Source organism: Lactuca serriola, chromosome 1 (assembly GCF_051521515.1).
Source record: "Lactuca serriola cultivar US96UC23 chromosome 1, Lser_US96UC23_V15, whole genome shotgun sequence".
NCBI lineage: Eukaryota > Viridiplantae > Streptophyta > Magnoliopsida > Asterales > Asteraceae > Lactuca > Lactuca serriola.
In genome coordinates this window covers 206,570,608-206,587,271 of record NC_136408.1, presented here as the reverse complement: position 1 = coordinate 206,587,271, position 16,664 = coordinate 206,570,608, and the positions used below count along the sequence as shown (strand labels likewise).

Sequence of the window (16,664 nt, the reverse complement as noted above, 5' to 3'; positions counted from 1 at the left end):
AAAAGGGGGGTGCAAAACAAGGACTTCCCAAGGGGTCACCCATCCTAGTACTACTCTCGTACAAGCACGCTTAACTGCGGAGTTCTGATGGGTTCCGGTGCATTAGTGTTGTTATGATCACACCCAAAATAATATCCATGTTTATTGCTTTTATGTGTTACAAGATGCAGAATCTCCTTTGTTTTTATACGCGGGGCGTGAGATCCACGTGACCGATCGGCTCCGTTCCAAAAATACGAAAACCATCAACGATAAACCGGAAGGCACCCGAGCATAGAAATAGCCAGAAAGAAAGGAAAAAAACCAAAAAACCGCACGTAAAATGTTAAAAAAAATGTAAACGGACATCGAAAAAGAGGGTGCAACACGAGCACTTCCAAGGGGGTCACCCATCCTTGTACTACTCTCGCCCAAGCTCGCTTAACTGCGATGTTCTGATGGGATTCGGTGCATTAGTGCTGGTATGATCGCACACGAAATAGTATCTATGTTTATTGCTTTTATGTGTTACAAAATGCAGAACCTTCTTTGTTTTGGTACGCGGGGCGTGGGACTCATGTGACCGATCGACTCAGTTCCAAAAATATGAAAACCATGAACCATGAACCGGAGGGCACCCGAGCATAGAAATAGCAAGAAAGAAAGGAAAAAAAACAAAAAACCACACGTAAAATGTAAAAAAAAAAAAAAAAACGGACAAACAAAAAAGGGGGGTGCAACACGAGGACTTCCCAGGGGGTCACCAATCCTAGTACTACTCTCGCCCAAGCACGCTTAATTGCGGAGTTCTGATGGGATCCGGTGCATTAGTGCTGGTATGATAGCACACGAAATAGTATCCCTGTTTATTGTTTTTATGTGTTACAAGACGCAAAACCTACTTTGTTTTGGTATGCGGGGCGTGGGACCCATGTGACCGATCGGCTCCGTTCCAAAAATACGAAAACCATGAACCATGAACCGGAGGGCACCCGAGCATAGAAATAGCAAGAAAGAAAGGATAAAAAACCAAAAAACCGCACGTAAAATGTAAAAAAAAATGCAAACGGACAACGAAAAAGATGGTGCAACACGAGCACATCCCAGGGGGTCACCCATCCTTGTACTACTCTCGCCCAAGCACACTTAACTGCGGAGTTCTGATGGGATTCGGTGCATTAGTGCTGGTATGATAGCACACGAAACACTATCCGTGTTTATTGCTTTTATGTGTTACAAGACGCAGAGCCTACTTTGTTTTGGTACGCGGGGCGTGGGACCCAAGTGACCGATCGGCTCCGTTCCAAAATACGAAAACCATCAACCATGAACCGGAGGAAACCCGAGCATAGAAATAGCAAGAAAAAAAGGAAAAAAAAAACCTAAAAACCGCACGTAAAATGGAAAAAAAAACGTAAACGGACAACGAAAAAGGGGGTGCAACACAAGGACTTCCCAGGGGGTCACCCATCCTAGTACTACTCTCGCCCAAGCACGCTTAACTGTGGAGTTCTGATGGGATCCGGTGCATTAGTGCTGTTACGATCACACCAAAAATAATATCCATGTTTATTGCTTTTATGTGTTACAAGATGCAGAATCTCCTTTGTTTTTGTACGCGGGGCGTGGGATCCACGTGACCGATCGGCTCCGTTCCAAAAATACGAAAACCATCAACCAAAAACCGGAAGGCACCCGAGGACTTCCCAGGGGGTCACCAATCCTAGTACTACTCTCGCCCAAGCACGCTTAATTGCGGAGTTCTGATGGGATCCGGTGCATTAGTGTTGGTATGATAGCACACGAAATAGTATCCCTGTTTATTGTTTTTATGTGTTACAAGACGCAGAACCTACTTTGTTTTGGTATGCGGGGCGTGGGACCCATGTGACCGATCGGCTCCGTTCCAAAAATACGAAAACCATGAACCATGAACCGGAGGGCACCCGAGCATAGAAATAGCAAGAAAGAAAGGATAAAAAACCAAAAAACCGCACGTAAAATGTAAAAAAAAATGCAAACGGACAACGAAAAAGATGGTGCAACACGAGCACATCCCAGGGGGTCACCCATCCTTGTACTACTCTCGCCCAAGCACACTTAACTGCGGAGTTCTGATGGGATTCGGTGCATTAGTGCTGGTATGATAGCACACGAAACACTATCCGTGTTTATTGCTTTTATGTGTTACAAGACGCAGAGCCTACTTTGTTTTGGTACGCGGGGCGTGGGACCCAAGTGACCGATCGGCTCCGTTCCAAAAATACGAAAACCATGAACCATGAACCGGAGGGAACCCGAGCATAGAAATAGCAAGAAAGAAAGGAAAAAAAACCTAAAAAGCGCACGTAAAATGGAAAAAAAAAACGCAAACGGACAACGAAAAAGGGGGCGCAACACGAGGACTTCCCAGGGGGTCACCCATCCTAGTACTAATCTCGCCCAAGCACGCTTAACTGCGGAGTTCTGATAGGATCCGGTGCATTAGTGCTGTTATGATCACACCCAAAATAATATCCACGTTTATTGCTTTTATGTGTTACAAGACGCATAATCTCCTTTGTTTTTGTACGCGGGGCGTGGGATCCACGTGACGGATCAGCTCCGTTCCAAAAATACGAAAACCATCAACCAAAAACCGGAAGGCACACGAGCATAGAAACAGCCAGAAAGAAAGGAAAAAAACCAAAAAACAGCGTGTGAAATGTAAAAAAAAATGCAAACGGACAACGAAAAAGAAGGTGCAACACGAGCACTTCCCAAGGGGTCACCCATCCTTGTACTACTCTCGCCCAAGCACGCTTAACTGCGGAGTCCTGATGGGATTCGGTGCATTAGTGCTGGTATGATCGCACACGAAATACTATCCATGTTTATTGCATTTATGTGTTACAAGACACAGAACATCCTTTGTTTTGGTACGCTGGGCGTGGGACCCACGTGACCGATCGGCTCCGTTACAAAAATACGAAAACCATCAACCATAAACCAGAGGGCACCCGAGCATAGAAATAGTAAGAAAGAAAGGGAAAAAAAAACAAAAAACCGCACGTAAAATGTAAAAAAAAAAAAAAAAAAAAAAAAACGCAAACGGACAAACTAAAAAGGGGGGTGCAACACGAGGACTTCCCAGGGGGTCACCAATCCTAGTACTACTCTCGCCCAAGCACGCTTAACTGCGGAATTCTGATGGGATCCGGTGCATTAGTGCTGGTATGATCGCACCCGAAATACTATCCATGTTCATTGCTTTTATGTGTTACCAGACGCAGAACTTCCTTTGTTTTGGTACGCGGGGCGTGGGACCTACGTGACTGATCGGCTCAGTTCCAAAAATACGAAAACCATCAACCATGAACCGGAGGGCACCCGAGCATAGAAATAGCAAGAAAGAAAGGAAAACAAACCAAAAAACCGCAGTTAAAATGTAAAAAAAAAAAACGCAAACGGACAACGAAAAAGGGGGGTGCAAAACGAGGACTTCCCAAGGGGTCACCCATCCTAGTACTACTCTCGTACAAGCACGCTTAACTGCGGAGTTCTGATGGGTTCCGGTGCATTAGTGTTGTTATGATCACACCCAAAATAATATCCATGTTTATTGCTTTTATGTGTTACAAGATGCAGAATCTCCTTTGTTTTTATACGCGGGGCGTGGGATCCACGTGACCGATCGGCTCCGTTCCAAAAATACGAAAACCATCAACGATAAACCGGAAGGCACCCGAGCATAGAAATAGCCAGAAAGAAAGGAAAAAAACCAAAAAACCGCACGTAAAATGTTAAAAAAAATGCAAACGGACATCGAAAAAGAGGGTGCAACACGAGCACTTCCAAGGGGGTCACCCATCCTTGTACTACTCTCGCCCAAGCTCGCTTAACTGCGATGTTCTGATGGGATTCGGTGCATTAGTGCTGGTATGATCGCACACGAAATAGTATCTATGTTTATTGCTTTTATGTGTTACAAAATGCAGAACCTTCTTTGTTTTGGTACGCGGGGCGTGGGACTCATGTGACCGATCGACTCAGTTCCAAAAATATGAAAACCATGAACCATGAACCGGAGGGCACCCGTGCATAGAAATAGCAAGAAAGAAAGGAAAAAAAACAAAAAACCACACGTAAAATGTAAAAAAAAAAACGCAAACGGACAAACAAAAAAGGGGGGTGCAACACGAGGACTTCCCAGGGGGTCACCAATCCTAGTACTACTCTCGCCCAAGCACGCTTAATTGCGGAGTTCTGATGGGATCCGGTGCATTAGTGCTGGTATGATAGCACACGAAATAGTATCCCTGTTTATTGTTTTTATGTGTTACAAGACGCAAAACCTACTTTGTTTTGGTATGCGGGGCGTGGGACCCATGTGACCGATCGGCTCCGTTCCAAAAATACGAAAACCATGAACCATGAACCGGAGGGCACCCGAGCATAGAAATAGCAAGAAAGAAAGGATAAAAAACCAAAAAACCGCACGTAAAATGTAAAAAAAAATGCAAACGGACAACGAAAAAGATGGTGCAACACGAGCACATCCCAGGGGGTCACCCATCCTTGTACTACTCTCGCCCAAGCACACTTAACTGCGGAGTTCTGATGGGATTCGGTGCATTAGTGCTGGTATGATAGCACACGAAACACTATCCGTGTTTATTGCTTTTATGTGTTACAAGACGCAGAGCCTACTTTGTTTTGGTACGCGGGGCGTGGGACCCAAGTGACCGATCGGCTCCGTTCCAAAATACGAAAACCATCAACCATGAACCGGAGGAAACCCGAGCATAGAAATAGCAAGAAAAAAAGGAAAAAAAAACCTAAAAACCGCACGTAAAATGGAAAAAAAAACGTAAACGGACAACGAAAAAGGGGGTGCAACACAAGGACTTCCCAGGGGGTCACCCATCCTAGTACTACTCTCGCCCAAGCACGCTTAACTGTGGAGTTCTGATGGGATCCGGTGCATTAGTGCTGTTACGATCACACCAAAAATAATATCCATGTTTATTGCTTTTATGTGTTACAAGATGCTGAATCTCCTTTGTTTTTGTACGCGGGGCGTGGGATCCACGTGACCGATCGGCTCCGTTCCAAAAATACGAAAACCATCAACCATAAACCGGAAGGCACCCGAGCATAGAAATAGCCAGAAAGAAAGGAAAAAAAACCTAAAAATCGCACGTAAAATGTTAAAAAAAATGCAAACGGACAACGAAAAAGAGGGTGAAACCTAAGCACTTCCCAGAGGGTCAACCATCCTTGTACTACTCTCGCCCAAGCACGCTTAATTGCGAAGTTCTGATGGGATTCGGTGCATTAGTGCTGGTATGATCGCACACGAAATACTATCTATGTTTATTGCTTTTATGTTTTACAAGACGCAGAACCTTCTTTGTTTTGGTACGTGGGGCGTGGGACCCATGTGACCGAACGACTCAGTTCCAAAAATACGAAAACCATGAACCATGAACCGGAGGGCACCTGAGCATAGAAATAGCAAGAAAGAAAGAAAAAAAAAACAAAAAACCGCACGTAAAATGTAAAAAAAAAAAAAAAAACGCAAACGGACAACGAAAAAGGGGGTGCAACAAGAGGACTTTACAGGGGGTCACCCATCCTAGTACTACTCTCGCCCAAGCACGCTTAACTGCGTAGTTCTGATGGGATACGGTGCATTAGTGCTGGTATGATAGCACACGAAATAGTATCCCTGTTTATTGTTTTTATGTGTTACAAGACGCAGAACCTACTTTGTTTTGGTACGCGGGGCGTGGGACCCATGTGACCGATCGGCTCCGTTCCAAAAATACGAAAACCACGAACCATGAACCCGAGGGTACCCGAGCATAGAAATAGCAAGAAAGAAAGGATAAAAAACCAAAAAACCGCACGTAAAATGTAAAAAAAAAATGCAAACGGACAACGAAAAAGGGGGGTGCAACACGAGGATTTCCCAGGGGGTCACCCATCCTTGTACTACTCTCGCCCAAGCACGCTTAACTGCGGAGTTCTGATGGGATCCGGTGTATTAGTGCTGTTATGATCACACCCAAAATAATATCCATGTTTATTGCTTTTATGTGTTACAAGATGCAGAATCTCCTTTGTTTTTGTACGCGGGGCGTGGGATCCACGTGACTGATCGGCTCCGTTCCAAAAATACGAAAACCATCAACCATAAACCGGAAGGCACCCGAGCATAGAAATAGCCAGAAAGAAAGGAAAAAAACAAAAAAACAGCACGTAAAATGTAAAAAAAAAAAATGCAAACGCACAACGAAAAAGAGGGTGCAACACGAGCACTTCCCAGGGTGTCACCCATCCTTGTACTACTCTTGCCCAAGCATGCATAACTGCGGAGTTCTGATGGGATTCGCTGCATTAGTGCTGGTATGATCGCACACGAAATACTATCCATGTTTATTGCTTTTATGTGTTACAAGACGCAGAACCTTCTTTGTTTTGGTACGCGGGGCGTGGGATCCACGTGACCGATCGGCTCCGTTCCAAAAATACGAAAACCATCAACCATAAACCAGAAGGCACCCGAGCATAGAAATAGCAAGAAAGAAAGGATAAAAAACCAAAAAACCGCACGTAAAATGTAAAAAAAAATCCAAACGGACAACGAAAAAGAGGGTGCAACACGAGCACATCCCAGGGGGTCACCCATCCTTGTACTACTCTCGCCCAAGCACGCTTAACTGTGGAGTTCTGATGGGATACGGTGCATTAGTGATGGTATGATAGCACACGAAATACTATCCATGTTTATTGCTTTTATGTGTTACAAGACGCAGAGCCTACTTTGTTTTGGTACGCGGGGCGTAGGACCCATGTGACCGATCGACTCCGTTCCAAAAAGATGAAAACCATCAACCATGAACCGGAGGGCACCCGAGCATAGAAATAGCAAGAAAGAAAAGAAAAAAACCAAAAAACCGCAAGTAAAATGTAAAAAGAAAACGCAAACGGACAACGAAAAAGGGGGGTGCAACACGAGGATTTCCCAGGGGGTCACCAATCCTAGTACTGCTCTCGCCCAAGCACGCTTAACTGCGGAGTTCTGATGGGATCCGGTGCATTAGTGCTGTTATGATCACACCGAAAATAATATCCATGTTTATAGCTTTTATGTGTTACAAGACGCATAATCTCCTTTGTTTTTGTACGCGGGGCGTGGGATCCACGTGACCGATCGGCTCCGTTTCAAAAATACGAAAACCATCAACCATAAACCGGAAGGCACCCGAGCATAGAAATAGCCAGAAAGAAAGGAAAAAAACCAAAAAACCGCACGTAAAATGATAAAAAAAAATGCAAACGGACAACGAAAAAGAGGGTGCAACACGAGCACTTCCCAGGGGGTCACCCATCCTTGTACTACTCTCGCCGAAGCACGCTTAACTGCGATGTTCTGATGGGATTCGGTGCGTTAGTGATGGTATGAACGCACACGAAATACTATCTATGTTTATTGCTTTTATGTGTTACAAAACGCAGAACCTTCTTTGTTTTGGTACGCGGGGCGTGGGACCCATGTGACCGATCGACTCAGTTCCAAAAATACGAAAATCCTGAACCATGAACCGGAGGGCACCCGAGCATAGAAATAGGAAGAAAGAAAGGAAAAAAAAACACAACCGCACGTAAAATGTAAAAAAAAAAAAAAACGCAAACGGACAAACTAAAAAGCGGGGTGCAACACGAGGACTTCCCAGGGGGTCACCAATCCTAGTACTACTGTCGCCCAAGCACGCTTAACTACGGAGTTCTGATGGGATCTGGTGCATTAGTGCTGGTATGATAGCACACGAAATAGTATCCCAGTTTATTGTTTTTTTGTGTTACAAGACGCAAAACCTACTTTGTTTTGGTATGCGGGGCGTGGGACCCATGTGACCGATCGGCTCCGTTCCAAAAATACGAAAACCATGAACCATGAACCGGAGGGCACCCGAGCATAGAAATAGCAAGAAAGAAAGGATAAAAAACCAAAAAACCGCACGTAAAATGTAAAAAAAAAATGCAAACGGACAACGAAAAAGATGGTGCAACACGAGCACATCCCAGGGGGTCACCCATCCTTGTACTAATCTCGCCCAAGCACACTTAACTGCGGAGTTCTGATGGGATTCGGTGCATTAGTGCTGGTATGATAGCACACGAAACACTATCCGTGTTTATTGCTTTTATGTGTTACAAGACGCAGAGCCTACTTTGTTTTGGTACGCGGGGCGTGGGACCCAAGTGACCGATCGGCTCCGTTCCAAAATACGAAAACCGTCAACCATGAACCGGAGGAAACCCGAGCATAGAAATAGCAAGAAAAAAAGGAAAAAAAACCTAAAAACCGCACGTAAAATGGAAAAAAAAAACGTAAACGGACAACGAAAAAGGGGGTGCAACACAAGGACTTCCCAGGGGGTCACCCATCCTAGTACTACTCTCGCCCAAGCACGCTTAACTGTGGAGTTCTGATGGGATCCGGTGCATTAGTGCTGTTACGATCACACCAAAAATAATATCCATGTTTATTGCTTTTATGTGTTACAAGATGCAGAATCTCCTTTGTTTTTGTACGCGGGGCGTGGGATCCACGTGACCGATCGGCTCCGTTCCAAAAATACGAAAACCATCAACCATAAACCGGAAGGCACCCGAGCATAGAAATAGCCAGAAAGAAAGGAAAAAAAACCTAAAAATCGCACGTAAAATGTTAAAAAAAATGCAAACGGACAACGAAAAAGAGGGTGAAACCTAAGCACTTCCCAGAGGGTCAACCATCCTTGTACTACTCTCGCACAAGCACGCTTAATTGCGAAGTTCTGATGGGATTCGGTGCATTAGTGCTGGTATGATCGCACACGAAATACTATCTATGTTTATTGCTTTTATGTTTTACAAGACGCAGAACCTTCTTTGTTTTGGTACGTGGGGCGTGGGACCCATGTGACCGAACGACTCAGTTCCAAAAATACGAAAACCATGAACCATGAACCGGAGGGCACCTGAGCATAGAAATAGCAAGAAAGAAAGGAAAAAAAAACAAAAAACCGCACGTAAAATGTAAAAAAAAAAAAAAAAAAAAAAAAACGCAAACGGACAACGAAAAAGGGGGTGCAACAAGAGGACTTCACAGGGGGTCACCCATCCTAGTACTACTCTCGACCAAGCACGCTTAACTGCGTAGTTCTGATGGGATACGGTGCATTAGTGCTGGTATGATAGCACACGAAATAGTACCCCTGTTTATTGTTTTTATGTGTTACAAGACGCAGAACCTACTTTGTTTTGGTACGCGGGGCGTGGGACCCATGTGACCGATCGGCTCCGTTCCAAAAATACGAAAACCACGAACCATGAACCCGAGGGTACCCGAGCATAGAAATAGCAAGAAAGAAAGGATAAAAAACCAAAAAACCGCACGTAAAATGTAAAAAAAAAATGCAAACGGACAACGAAAAAGGGGGGTGCAACGTGAGGATTTCCCAAGGGGTCACCCATCCTTGTACTACTCTCGCCCAAGCACGCTTAACTGCGGAGTTCTGATGGGATCCGGTGTATTAGTGCTGTTATGATCACACCCAAAATAATATCCATGTTTATTGCTTTTATGTGTTACAAGATGCAGAATCTCCTTTGTTTTTGTACGCGGGGCGTGGGATCCACGTGACTGATCGGCTCCGTTCCAAAAATACGAAAACCATCAACCATAAACCGGAAGGCATCCGAGCATAGAAATAGCCAGAAAGAAAGGAAAAAAACAAAAAAACAGCACGTAAAATGTAAAAAAAAATCCAAACGGACAACGAAAAAGAGGGTGCAACACGAGCACATCCCAGGGGGTCACCCATCCTTGTACTACTCTCGCCCAAGCACGCTTAACTGTGGAGTTCTGATGGGATACGGTGCATTAGTGATGGTATGATAGCACACGAAATACTATCCATGTTTATTGCTTTTATGTGTTACAAGACGCAGAGCCTACTTTGTTTTGGTACGCGGGGCGTAGGACCAATGTGACAGATCGGCTCCGTTCCAAAAAGATGAAAACCATCAACCATGAACCGGAGGGCACCCGAGCATAGAAATAGCAAGAAAGAAAAGAAAAAAACCAAAAAACCGCACGTAAAATGTAAAAAGAAAACGCAAACGGACAACGAAAAAGCGGGGTGCAACACGAGGATTTCCCAGGGGGTCACCAATCCTAGTACTGCTCTCGCCCAAGCACGCTTAACTGCGGAGTTCTGATGGGATCCGGTGCATTAGTGTTGTTATGATCACACCGAAAATAATATCCATGTTTATAGCTTTTATGTGTTACAAGACGCATAATCTCCTTTGTTTTTGTACGCGGGGCGTGGGATCCACGTGACCGATCGGCTCCGTTTCAAAAACACGAAAACCATCAACCATAAACCGGAAGGCACCCGAGCATAGAAATAGCCAGAAAGAAAGGAAAAAAACCAAAAAACCGCACGTAAAATGATAAAAAAAAAATGCAAACGGACAACGAAAAAGAGGGTGCAACACGAGCACTTCCCAGGGGGTCACCCATCCTTGTACTACTCTCGCCCAAGCACGCTTAACTGCGATGTTCTGATGGGATTCGGTGCGTTAGTGCTGGTATGAACGCACACGAAATACTATCTATGTTTATTGCTTTTATGTGTTACAAAACGCAGAACCTTCTTTGTTTTGGTACGCGGGGCGTGGGACCCATGTGACCGATCGACTCAATTCCAAAAATACGAAAACCCTGAACCATGAACCGGAGGGCACCCGAGCATAGAAATAGGAAGAAAGAAAGGAAAAAAAAACACAAAACCGCACGTAAAATGTAAAAAAAAAAAAAAAAAAACGCAAACGGACAAACTAAAAAGCGGGGTGCAACACGAGGACTTCCCAGGGGGTCACCAATCCTAATACTACTGTCGCCCAAGCACGCTTAACTGCGGAGTTCTGATGGGATCCGGTGCTTTAGTGCTGGTATGATAGCACACGAAATAGTATCCCTGTTTATTGTTTTTATGTGTTACAAGACGCAGAACCTAATTTGTTTTGGTACGCGGGGCGTGGGACCCATGTGACCGATCGGCTCCGTTCCAGAAATACGAAAACCATGAACCATGAACCGGAGGGCACCCGAGCATAGAAATAGCAAGAAAGAAAGGATAAAAAACCAAAAAACCGTACGTAAAATGTAAAAAAAAAAAATTGCAAACGGACAACGAAAAAGAGGGTGCAACACGAGCACATCCCAGGGGGTCACCCATCCTTGTACTACTCTCGCCCAAGCACGCTTAACTGCGGAGTTCTGATGGGATTCGGTGCATTAGTGCTGGTATGATAGCACACGAAATACTATCCATGTTTATTGCTTTTATGTGTTACAAGACGCAGAGCCTACTTTGTTTTGGTACGCGGGGCGTGGGACCCAAGTGACCGATCGACTCCGTTCCAAAAATACGAAAACCATGAACCATGAACAGGAGGGAACCCGAGCTTCGAAATAGCAAGAAAGAAAGGGAAAAAAACCTAAAAACCGCACGTAAAATGGAAAAAAAACGCAAACGGACAACGAAAAAGGGGGTGCAACACGAGGACTTCCCAGGGGTCACCCATCCTAGTACTACTCTCGCCCAAGCACGCTTAACTGCAGAGTTCTGATGGGATCCGGTGCATTAGTGCTGTTATGATCACACCCAAAATAATATCCATGTTTATTGCTTTTATGTGTTACAAGATGCAGAATCTCCTTTGTTTTTGTACGCGGGGCGTGGGATCCACATGACCGATCGGCTCCGTTCCAAAAATACAAAAACCATCAACCATAAACCGGAAGGCACCCGATCATAGAAATAGCAAGAAAGAAAGGAAAAAAACAAAAAAACAGCACGTAAAATGTAAAAAAAAAATGCAAACGCACAACGAAAAAGAGGGTGCAACACGAGCACTTCCCAAGGTGTCACCCATCCTTGTACTACTCTTGCCCAAGCATGCATAACTGCGGAGTTCTGATGGGATTCGCTGCATTAGTGCTGGTATGATCGCACACGAAATACTATCCATGTTTATTGCTTTTATGTGTTACAAGACGAAGAACCTTCTTTGTTTTGGTACGCGGGGCGTGGGATCCACGTGACCGATCGGCTCCGTTCCAAAAATACGAAAACCATCAACCATAAACCAGAAGGCACCCGAGCATAGAAATAGCAAGAAAGAAAGGATAAAAAACCAAAAAACCGCACGTAAAATGTAAAAAAAAATCCAAACGGACAACGAAAAAGAGGGTGCAACACGAGCACATCCCAGGGGGTCACCCATCCTTGTACTACTCTCGCCCAAGCAAGCTTAACTGCGGAGTTCTGATGGGATTCGGTGCATTAGTGATGGTATGATAGCACACGAAATACTATCTATGTTTATTGCTTTTATGTGTTACAAAACGCAGAACCTTCTTTGTTTTGGTACGCGGGGCGTGGGACCCATGTGACTGATCGACTCAGTTCCAAAAATACGAAAACCATGAACCATGAACCGGAGGGCACCCGAGCATAGAAATAGGAAGAAAGAAAGGAAAAAAAAAACACAAAACCGCACGTAAAATGTAAAAACAAAAAACGCAAACGGACAAACTAAAAAGGGGGGGTGCAACACGAGGACTTCCCAGGGGGTCACCAATCCTAGTACTAGTGTCGCCCAAGCACGCTTAACTGCGGAGTTCTGATGGGATCCGGTGCATTAGTGCTGGTATGATAGCACACGAAATAGTATCCCTGTTTATTGTTTTTATGTGTTACAAGACGCAGAACCTACTTTGTTTTAGTACGCGGGGCGTGGGACCCATGTGACCGATCGGCTCCGTTCCAGAAATACGAAAACCATGAACCATGAACCGGAGGGCACCCGAGCATAGAAATAGCAAGAAAGAAAGGATAAAAAACCAAAAAACCGTACGTAAAATGTAAAAAAAAAAAAATTGCAAACGGACAACGAAAAAGAGGGTGCAACACGAGCACATCCTAGGGGGTCACCCATCCTTGTACTACTCTCGCCCAAGCACGCTTAACTGCGGAGTTCTGATGGGATTCGGTGCATTAGTGCTGGTATGATAGCACACGAAATACTATCCATGTTTATTGCTTTTATGTGTTACAAGACGCAGAGCCTACTTTGTTTTGGTACGCGGGGCGTGGGACCCAAGTGACCGATCGACTCCGTTCCAAAAATACGAAAACCATGAACCATGAACCGGAGGGAACCCGAGCATCGAAATAGCAAGAAAGAAAGGAAAATAAACCTAAAAACCGAACGTAAAATGGAAAAAAAACGCAAACGTACAACGAAAAAGGGGGTGCAACACGAGGACTTCCCAGGGGGTCACCCATCCTAGTACTACTCTCGCCCAAGCACGCTTAACTGCAGAGTTCTGATGGGATCCGGTGCATTAGTGCTGTTATGATCACACCCTAAATAATATCCATGTTTATTGCTTTTATGTGTTACAAGATGCAGAATCTCCTTTGTTTTTGTACGCGGGGCGTGGGATCCACGTGACCGATCGGCTCCGTTCCAAAAATACGAAAACCATCAACCATAAACCGGAAGGCACCCGAGCATAGAAATAGCCAGAAAGAAAGGAAAAAAACAAAAAAACAGCACGTAAAATGTAAAATAAAAAATGCAAACGCACAACGAAAAAGAGGGTGCAACACGAGCACTTCCCAGGGTGTCACCCATCCTTGTACTACTCTTGCCCAAGCATGCATAACTGCGGAGTTCTGATGGGATTCGCTGCATTAGTGCTGGTATGATCGCACACGAAATACTATCCATGTTTATTGCTTTTATGTGTTACAAGACGCAGAACCTTCTTTGTTTTGGTACGCGGGGCGTGGGATCCACGTGACCGATCGGCTCCGTTCCAAAAATACGAAAACCATCAACCATAAACGAGAAGGCACCCGAGCATAGAAATAACAAGAAAGAAAGGATAAAAAACCAAAAAACCGCACGTAAAATGTAAAAAAAAATCCAAACGGACAACGAAAAAGAGGGTGCAACACGAGCACATCCCAGGGGGTCACCCATACTTGTACTACTCTCGCCCAAGCACGCTTAACTGCGGAGTTCCGATGGGATTCGGTGCATTAGTGATGGTATGATAGCACACGAAATACTATCCATGTTTATTGCTTTTATGTGTTACAAGACGCAGAGCCTACTTTGTTTTGGTACGCGGGGCGTGGGACCCATGTGACCGATCGGCTCCGTTCTAAAAATACGAAAACCATCAACCATGAACCGGAGGGCACCCGAGCATAGAAATAGCAAGAAAGAAAGGAAAAAAAACCAAAAAACCGCACGTAAAATGTAAAAAGAAAACGCAAACGGACAACGAAAAAGGGGGGTGCAACACGAGGATTTCCCAGGGGGTCACCAATCCTAGTACTTCTCTCGCCCAAGCACGCTTAACTGCGGAGTTCTGATGGGATCCGGTGCATTAGTGCTGTTATGATCACACCCAAAATAATATCTATGTTTATTGCTTTTATGTGTTACAAGACGCATAATCTCCTTTGTTTTTGTACGCGGGGCGTGGGATCCACGTGACCGATCGGCTCCGTTCCAAAAATACGAAAACCATCAACCATAAACCGGAAGACACCCGAGCATAGAAATAGCCAGAAAGAAAGGAAAAAAACCAAAAAACCGCACGTAAAATGTTAAAAAAAAATGCAAACGGACAACGAAAAAGAGGGTGCAACACGAGCACTTCCCAGGGGGTCACCCATCCTTGTACTACTCTCGCCCAAGCACGCTTAACTGCGATGTTTTGATGGGATTCGGTGCGTTAGTGCTGGTATGAACGCACACGAAATACTATCTATGTTTATTGCTTTTATGTGTTACAAAACGCAGAACCTTCTTTGTTTTGGTACGCGGGGCGTGGGACCCATGTGACTGATCGACTCAGTTCCAAAAATACGAAAACCATGAACCATGAACCGGAGGGCACCCGAGCATAGAAATAGGAAGAAAGAAAGGAAAAAAAAACACAAAACCGCACGTAAAATGTAAAAAAAAAAAAACGCAAACGGACAAACTAAAAAGGGGGGTGCAACACGAGGACTTCCCAGGGGGTCACCAATCCTAGTCCTACTGTCGCCCAAGCACGCTTAACTGCGGAGTTCTGATGGGATCCGGTGCATTAGTGCTGGTATGATAGCACACGAAATAGTATCCCTGTTTATTGTTTTTATGTGTTACAAGACGCAGAACCTACTTTGTTTTGGTACGCGGGGCGTGGGACCCATGTGACCGATCGACTCCGTTCCAGAAATACGAAAACCATGAACCATGAACCGGAGGGCACCCGAGCATAGAAATATCAAGAAAGAAAGGATAAAAAACCAAAAAACCGTACGTAAAAGGTAAAAAAAAGAATTGCAAACGGACAACGAAAAAGAGGGTGCAACACGAGCACATCCCAGGGGGTCACCCATCCTTGTACTACTCTCGCCCAATCACGCTTAACTGCGGAGTTCTTATGGGATTCGGTGCATTAGTGCTGGTATGATAGCACACGAAATACTATCCATGTTTATTGTTTTTATGTGTTACAAGACGCAGAGCCTACTTTGTTTTGGTACGCAGGGCGTGGGACCCAAGTGACCGATCGACTCCGTTCCAAAAATACGAAAACCATGAACCATGAACCGGAGGGAACCCGAGCATCGAAATAGCAAGAAAGAAAGGAAAAAAAACCTAAAAACCGCACGTAAAATGGAAAAAAACGCAAACGGACAACGAAAAAGGGGGTGCAACACGAGGACTTCCCAGGGGGTCACCCATCCTAGTACTACTCTCGCCCAAGCACGCTTAACTGCAGAGTTCTGATGGGATCCGGTGCATTAGTGCTGTTATGATCACACCCAAAATAATATCCATGTTTATTGCTTTTATGTGTTACAAGATGCAGAATCTCCTTTGTTTTTGTACGCGGGGCGTGGGATCCACGTGACCGATCGGCTCCGTTCCAAAAATACGAAAACCATCAACCATAAACCGGAAGGCACCTGAGCATAGAAATAGCCAGAAAGAAAGGAAAAAAACAAAAAAACAACACGTAAAATGTAAAAAAAAAAAAATGCAAACGCACAACGAAAAAGAGGGTGCAACACGAGCACTTCCCAGGGTGTCACCCATCCTTGTACTACTCTTGCCCAAGCATGCATAACTGCGGAGTTCAGATGGGATTTGCTGCATTAGTGCTGGTATGATCGCACACGAAATACTATCCATGTTTATTGCTTTTATGTGTTACAAGACGCAGAACCTTCTTTGTTTTGGTACGCGGGGCGTGGGATCCACGTGACCGATCGGCTCCGTTCCAAAAATACGAAAACCATCAACCATAAACCAGAAGGCACCCGAGCATAGAAATAGCAAGAAAGAAAGGAAAAAAACCAAAAAACCGCACGTAAAATGTAAAAAGAAAACGCAAACGGACAACGAAAAATGGGGGTGCAACACGAGGATTTCCCAGGGGGTCACCAATCCTAGTACTACTCTCGCCCAAGCACGCTTAACTGCGGAGTTCTGATGGGATCCGGTGCATTAGTGCTGTTATGATCACACCGAAAATAATATCCATGTTTATAGCTTTTATGTGTTAC

At 44.7% G+C, this 16,664-nt stretch overlaps 34 non-coding genes and 14 pseudogenes across 34 annotated transcripts; all 48 read right to left on the bottom strand.

Annotated features, from left to right (window-relative positions):
- Window positions 1-6: 6 nt before the first annotated feature.
- LOC145077465 (5S ribosomal RNA) lies at window positions 7-125 on the bottom strand. Its single transcript, XR_013693212.1, has one exon. It is a non-coding gene; the product is annotated as a 5S ribosomal RNA (ribosomal RNA).
- Window positions 126-356: 231 nt separating this feature from the next.
- LOC145079037 (5S ribosomal RNA) lies at window positions 357-475 on the bottom strand. The gene has a single exon (XR_013694565.1). It is a non-coding gene; the product is annotated as a 5S ribosomal RNA (ribosomal RNA).
- A 235-nt stretch (window positions 476-710) lies between these two features.
- LOC145074803 (5S ribosomal RNA) lies at window positions 711-829 on the bottom strand. Its single transcript, XR_013692121.1, has one exon. It is a non-coding gene; the product is annotated as a 5S ribosomal RNA (ribosomal RNA).
- Window positions 830-1,061: 232 nt separating this feature from the next.
- LOC145079520 (5S ribosomal RNA) lies at window positions 1,062-1,180 on the bottom strand. Its single transcript, XR_013695031.1, has one exon. It is a non-coding gene; the product is annotated as a 5S ribosomal RNA (ribosomal RNA).
- A 233-nt stretch (window positions 1,181-1,413) lies between these two features.
- LOC145076478 (5S ribosomal RNA) lies at window positions 1,414-1,532 on the bottom strand. Its single transcript, XR_013692689.1, has one exon. It is a non-coding gene; the product is annotated as a 5S ribosomal RNA (ribosomal RNA).
- A 133-nt stretch (window positions 1,533-1,665) lies between these two features.
- LOC145080339 (5S ribosomal RNA) lies at window positions 1,666-1,783 on the bottom strand (annotated as a pseudogene).
- Window positions 1,784-2,015: 232 nt separating this feature from the next.
- LOC145079518 (5S ribosomal RNA) lies at window positions 2,016-2,134 on the bottom strand. Its single transcript, XR_013695029.1, has one exon. It is a non-coding gene; the product is annotated as a 5S ribosomal RNA (ribosomal RNA).
- Window positions 2,135-2,367: 233 nt separating this feature from the next.
- LOC145073342 (5S ribosomal RNA) lies at window positions 2,368-2,486 on the bottom strand. Its single transcript, XR_013691325.1, has one exon. It is a non-coding gene; the product is annotated as a 5S ribosomal RNA (ribosomal RNA).
- Window positions 2,487-2,717: 231 nt separating this feature from the next.
- On the bottom strand, window positions 2,718-2,836 carry LOC145077991 (5S ribosomal RNA). Its single transcript, XR_013693596.1, has one exon. It is a non-coding gene; the product is annotated as a 5S ribosomal RNA (ribosomal RNA).
- Window positions 2,837-3,087: 251 nt separating this feature from the next.
- LOC145085367 (5S ribosomal RNA) lies at window positions 3,088-3,206 on the bottom strand. Its single transcript, XR_013699768.1, has one exon. It is a non-coding gene; the product is annotated as a 5S ribosomal RNA (ribosomal RNA).
- Window positions 3,207-3,442: 236 nt separating this feature from the next.
- LOC145076073 (5S ribosomal RNA) lies at window positions 3,443-3,561 on the bottom strand. Its single transcript, XR_013692584.1, has one exon. It is a non-coding gene; the product is annotated as a 5S ribosomal RNA (ribosomal RNA).
- Window positions 3,562-3,792: 231 nt separating this feature from the next.
- LOC145079035 (5S ribosomal RNA) lies at window positions 3,793-3,911 on the bottom strand. The gene has a single exon (XR_013694563.1). It is a non-coding gene; the product is annotated as a 5S ribosomal RNA (ribosomal RNA).
- A 235-nt stretch (window positions 3,912-4,146) lies between these two features.
- LOC145074788 (5S ribosomal RNA) lies at window positions 4,147-4,265 on the bottom strand. The gene has a single exon (XR_013692116.1). It is a non-coding gene; the product is annotated as a 5S ribosomal RNA (ribosomal RNA).
- Window positions 4,266-4,497: 232 nt separating this feature from the next.
- On the bottom strand, window positions 4,498-4,616 carry LOC145079517 (5S ribosomal RNA). The gene has a single exon (XR_013695028.1). It is a non-coding gene; the product is annotated as a 5S ribosomal RNA (ribosomal RNA).
- A 232-nt stretch (window positions 4,617-4,848) lies between these two features.
- Window positions 4,849-4,967, bottom strand: LOC145076472 (5S ribosomal RNA). Its single transcript, XR_013692688.1, has one exon. It is a non-coding gene; the product is annotated as a 5S ribosomal RNA (ribosomal RNA).
- A 232-nt stretch (window positions 4,968-5,199) lies between these two features.
- LOC145080327 (5S ribosomal RNA) lies at window positions 5,200-5,318 on the bottom strand (annotated as a pseudogene).
- Window positions 5,319-5,558: 240 nt separating this feature from the next.
- LOC145078698 (5S ribosomal RNA) lies at window positions 5,559-5,677 on the bottom strand. Its single transcript, XR_013694233.1, has one exon. It is a non-coding gene; the product is annotated as a 5S ribosomal RNA (ribosomal RNA).
- A 234-nt stretch (window positions 5,678-5,911) lies between these two features.
- Window positions 5,912-6,030, bottom strand: LOC145085656 (5S ribosomal RNA). Its single transcript, XR_013700049.1, has one exon. It is a non-coding gene; the product is annotated as a 5S ribosomal RNA (ribosomal RNA).
- Window positions 6,031-6,264: 234 nt separating this feature from the next.
- On the bottom strand, window positions 6,265-6,383 carry LOC145080417 (5S ribosomal RNA; annotated as a pseudogene).
- A 232-nt stretch (window positions 6,384-6,615) lies between these two features.
- Window positions 6,616-6,734, bottom strand: LOC145080169 (5S ribosomal RNA; annotated as a pseudogene).
- A 233-nt stretch (window positions 6,735-6,967) lies between these two features.
- LOC145078558 (5S ribosomal RNA) lies at window positions 6,968-7,086 on the bottom strand. The gene has a single exon (XR_013694107.1). It is a non-coding gene; the product is annotated as a 5S ribosomal RNA (ribosomal RNA).
- Window positions 7,087-7,318: 232 nt separating this feature from the next.
- LOC145080056 (5S ribosomal RNA) lies at window positions 7,319-7,437 on the bottom strand (annotated as a pseudogene).
- Window positions 7,438-7,675: 238 nt separating this feature from the next.
- LOC145078845 (5S ribosomal RNA) lies at window positions 7,676-7,794 on the bottom strand. Its single transcript, XR_013694375.1, has one exon. It is a non-coding gene; the product is annotated as a 5S ribosomal RNA (ribosomal RNA).
- Window positions 7,795-8,027: 233 nt separating this feature from the next.
- On the bottom strand, window positions 8,028-8,146 carry LOC145079607 (5S ribosomal RNA; annotated as a pseudogene).
- A 232-nt stretch (window positions 8,147-8,378) lies between these two features.
- LOC145076463 (5S ribosomal RNA) lies at window positions 8,379-8,497 on the bottom strand. Its single transcript, XR_013692686.1, has one exon. It is a non-coding gene; the product is annotated as a 5S ribosomal RNA (ribosomal RNA).
- A 232-nt stretch (window positions 8,498-8,729) lies between these two features.
- On the bottom strand, window positions 8,730-8,848 carry LOC145080468 (5S ribosomal RNA; annotated as a pseudogene).
- Window positions 8,849-9,096: 248 nt separating this feature from the next.
- LOC145078689 (5S ribosomal RNA) lies at window positions 9,097-9,215 on the bottom strand. The gene has a single exon (XR_013694224.1). It is a non-coding gene; the product is annotated as a 5S ribosomal RNA (ribosomal RNA).
- A 234-nt stretch (window positions 9,216-9,449) lies between these two features.
- LOC145078615 (5S ribosomal RNA) lies at window positions 9,450-9,568 on the bottom strand. The gene has a single exon (XR_013694155.1). It is a non-coding gene; the product is annotated as a 5S ribosomal RNA (ribosomal RNA).
- Window positions 9,569-9,799: 231 nt separating this feature from the next.
- On the bottom strand, window positions 9,800-9,918 carry LOC145080168 (5S ribosomal RNA; annotated as a pseudogene).
- A 233-nt stretch (window positions 9,919-10,151) lies between these two features.
- On the bottom strand, window positions 10,152-10,270 carry LOC145079206 (5S ribosomal RNA). Its single transcript, XR_013694726.1, has one exon. It is a non-coding gene; the product is annotated as a 5S ribosomal RNA (ribosomal RNA).
- A 233-nt stretch (window positions 10,271-10,503) lies between these two features.
- On the bottom strand, window positions 10,504-10,622 carry LOC145077825 (5S ribosomal RNA). Its single transcript, XR_013693438.1, has one exon. It is a non-coding gene; the product is annotated as a 5S ribosomal RNA (ribosomal RNA).
- Window positions 10,623-10,866: 244 nt separating this feature from the next.
- On the bottom strand, window positions 10,867-10,985 carry LOC145078676 (5S ribosomal RNA). Its single transcript, XR_013694212.1, has one exon. It is a non-coding gene; the product is annotated as a 5S ribosomal RNA (ribosomal RNA).
- Window positions 10,986-11,221: 236 nt separating this feature from the next.
- Window positions 11,222-11,340, bottom strand: LOC145078943 (5S ribosomal RNA). The gene has a single exon (XR_013694474.1). It is a non-coding gene; the product is annotated as a 5S ribosomal RNA (ribosomal RNA).
- Window positions 11,341-11,571: 231 nt separating this feature from the next.
- On the bottom strand, window positions 11,572-11,689 carry LOC145074139 (5S ribosomal RNA). The gene has a single exon (XR_013691722.1). It is a non-coding gene; the product is annotated as a 5S ribosomal RNA (ribosomal RNA).
- Window positions 11,690-11,921: 232 nt separating this feature from the next.
- On the bottom strand, window positions 11,922-12,040 carry LOC145080434 (5S ribosomal RNA; annotated as a pseudogene).
- A 232-nt stretch (window positions 12,041-12,272) lies between these two features.
- LOC145080182 (5S ribosomal RNA) lies at window positions 12,273-12,391 on the bottom strand (annotated as a pseudogene).
- A 239-nt stretch (window positions 12,392-12,630) lies between these two features.
- LOC145078617 (5S ribosomal RNA) lies at window positions 12,631-12,749 on the bottom strand. The gene has a single exon (XR_013694157.1). It is a non-coding gene; the product is annotated as a 5S ribosomal RNA (ribosomal RNA).
- Window positions 12,750-12,986: 237 nt separating this feature from the next.
- On the bottom strand, window positions 12,987-13,105 carry LOC145079255 (5S ribosomal RNA). The gene has a single exon (XR_013694773.1). It is a non-coding gene; the product is annotated as a 5S ribosomal RNA (ribosomal RNA).
- Window positions 13,106-13,336: 231 nt separating this feature from the next.
- LOC145085408 (5S ribosomal RNA) lies at window positions 13,337-13,455 on the bottom strand. The gene has a single exon (XR_013699807.1). It is a non-coding gene; the product is annotated as a 5S ribosomal RNA (ribosomal RNA).
- Window positions 13,456-13,688: 233 nt separating this feature from the next.
- LOC145080416 (5S ribosomal RNA) lies at window positions 13,689-13,807 on the bottom strand (annotated as a pseudogene).
- A 232-nt stretch (window positions 13,808-14,039) lies between these two features.
- Window positions 14,040-14,158, bottom strand: LOC145080198 (5S ribosomal RNA; annotated as a pseudogene).
- A 234-nt stretch (window positions 14,159-14,392) lies between these two features.
- Window positions 14,393-14,511, bottom strand: LOC145074270 (5S ribosomal RNA). Its single transcript, XR_013691773.1, has one exon. It is a non-coding gene; the product is annotated as a 5S ribosomal RNA (ribosomal RNA).
- Window positions 14,512-14,743: 232 nt separating this feature from the next.
- LOC145079188 (5S ribosomal RNA) lies at window positions 14,744-14,862 on the bottom strand. Its single transcript, XR_013694709.1, has one exon. It is a non-coding gene; the product is annotated as a 5S ribosomal RNA (ribosomal RNA).
- Window positions 14,863-15,100: 238 nt separating this feature from the next.
- LOC145079291 (5S ribosomal RNA) lies at window positions 15,101-15,219 on the bottom strand. Its single transcript, XR_013694813.1, has one exon. It is a non-coding gene; the product is annotated as a 5S ribosomal RNA (ribosomal RNA).
- A 235-nt stretch (window positions 15,220-15,454) lies between these two features.
- LOC145080007 (5S ribosomal RNA) lies at window positions 15,455-15,573 on the bottom strand (annotated as a pseudogene).
- Window positions 15,574-15,803: 230 nt separating this feature from the next.
- Window positions 15,804-15,922, bottom strand: LOC145085407 (5S ribosomal RNA). Its single transcript, XR_013699806.1, has one exon. It is a non-coding gene; the product is annotated as a 5S ribosomal RNA (ribosomal RNA).
- Window positions 15,923-16,157: 235 nt separating this feature from the next.
- Window positions 16,158-16,276, bottom strand: LOC145080475 (5S ribosomal RNA; annotated as a pseudogene).
- A 233-nt stretch (window positions 16,277-16,509) lies between these two features.
- Window positions 16,510-16,628, bottom strand: LOC145076696 (5S ribosomal RNA). Its single transcript, XR_013692760.1, has one exon. It is a non-coding gene; the product is annotated as a 5S ribosomal RNA (ribosomal RNA).
- Window positions 16,629-16,664: the final 36 nt, after the last annotated feature.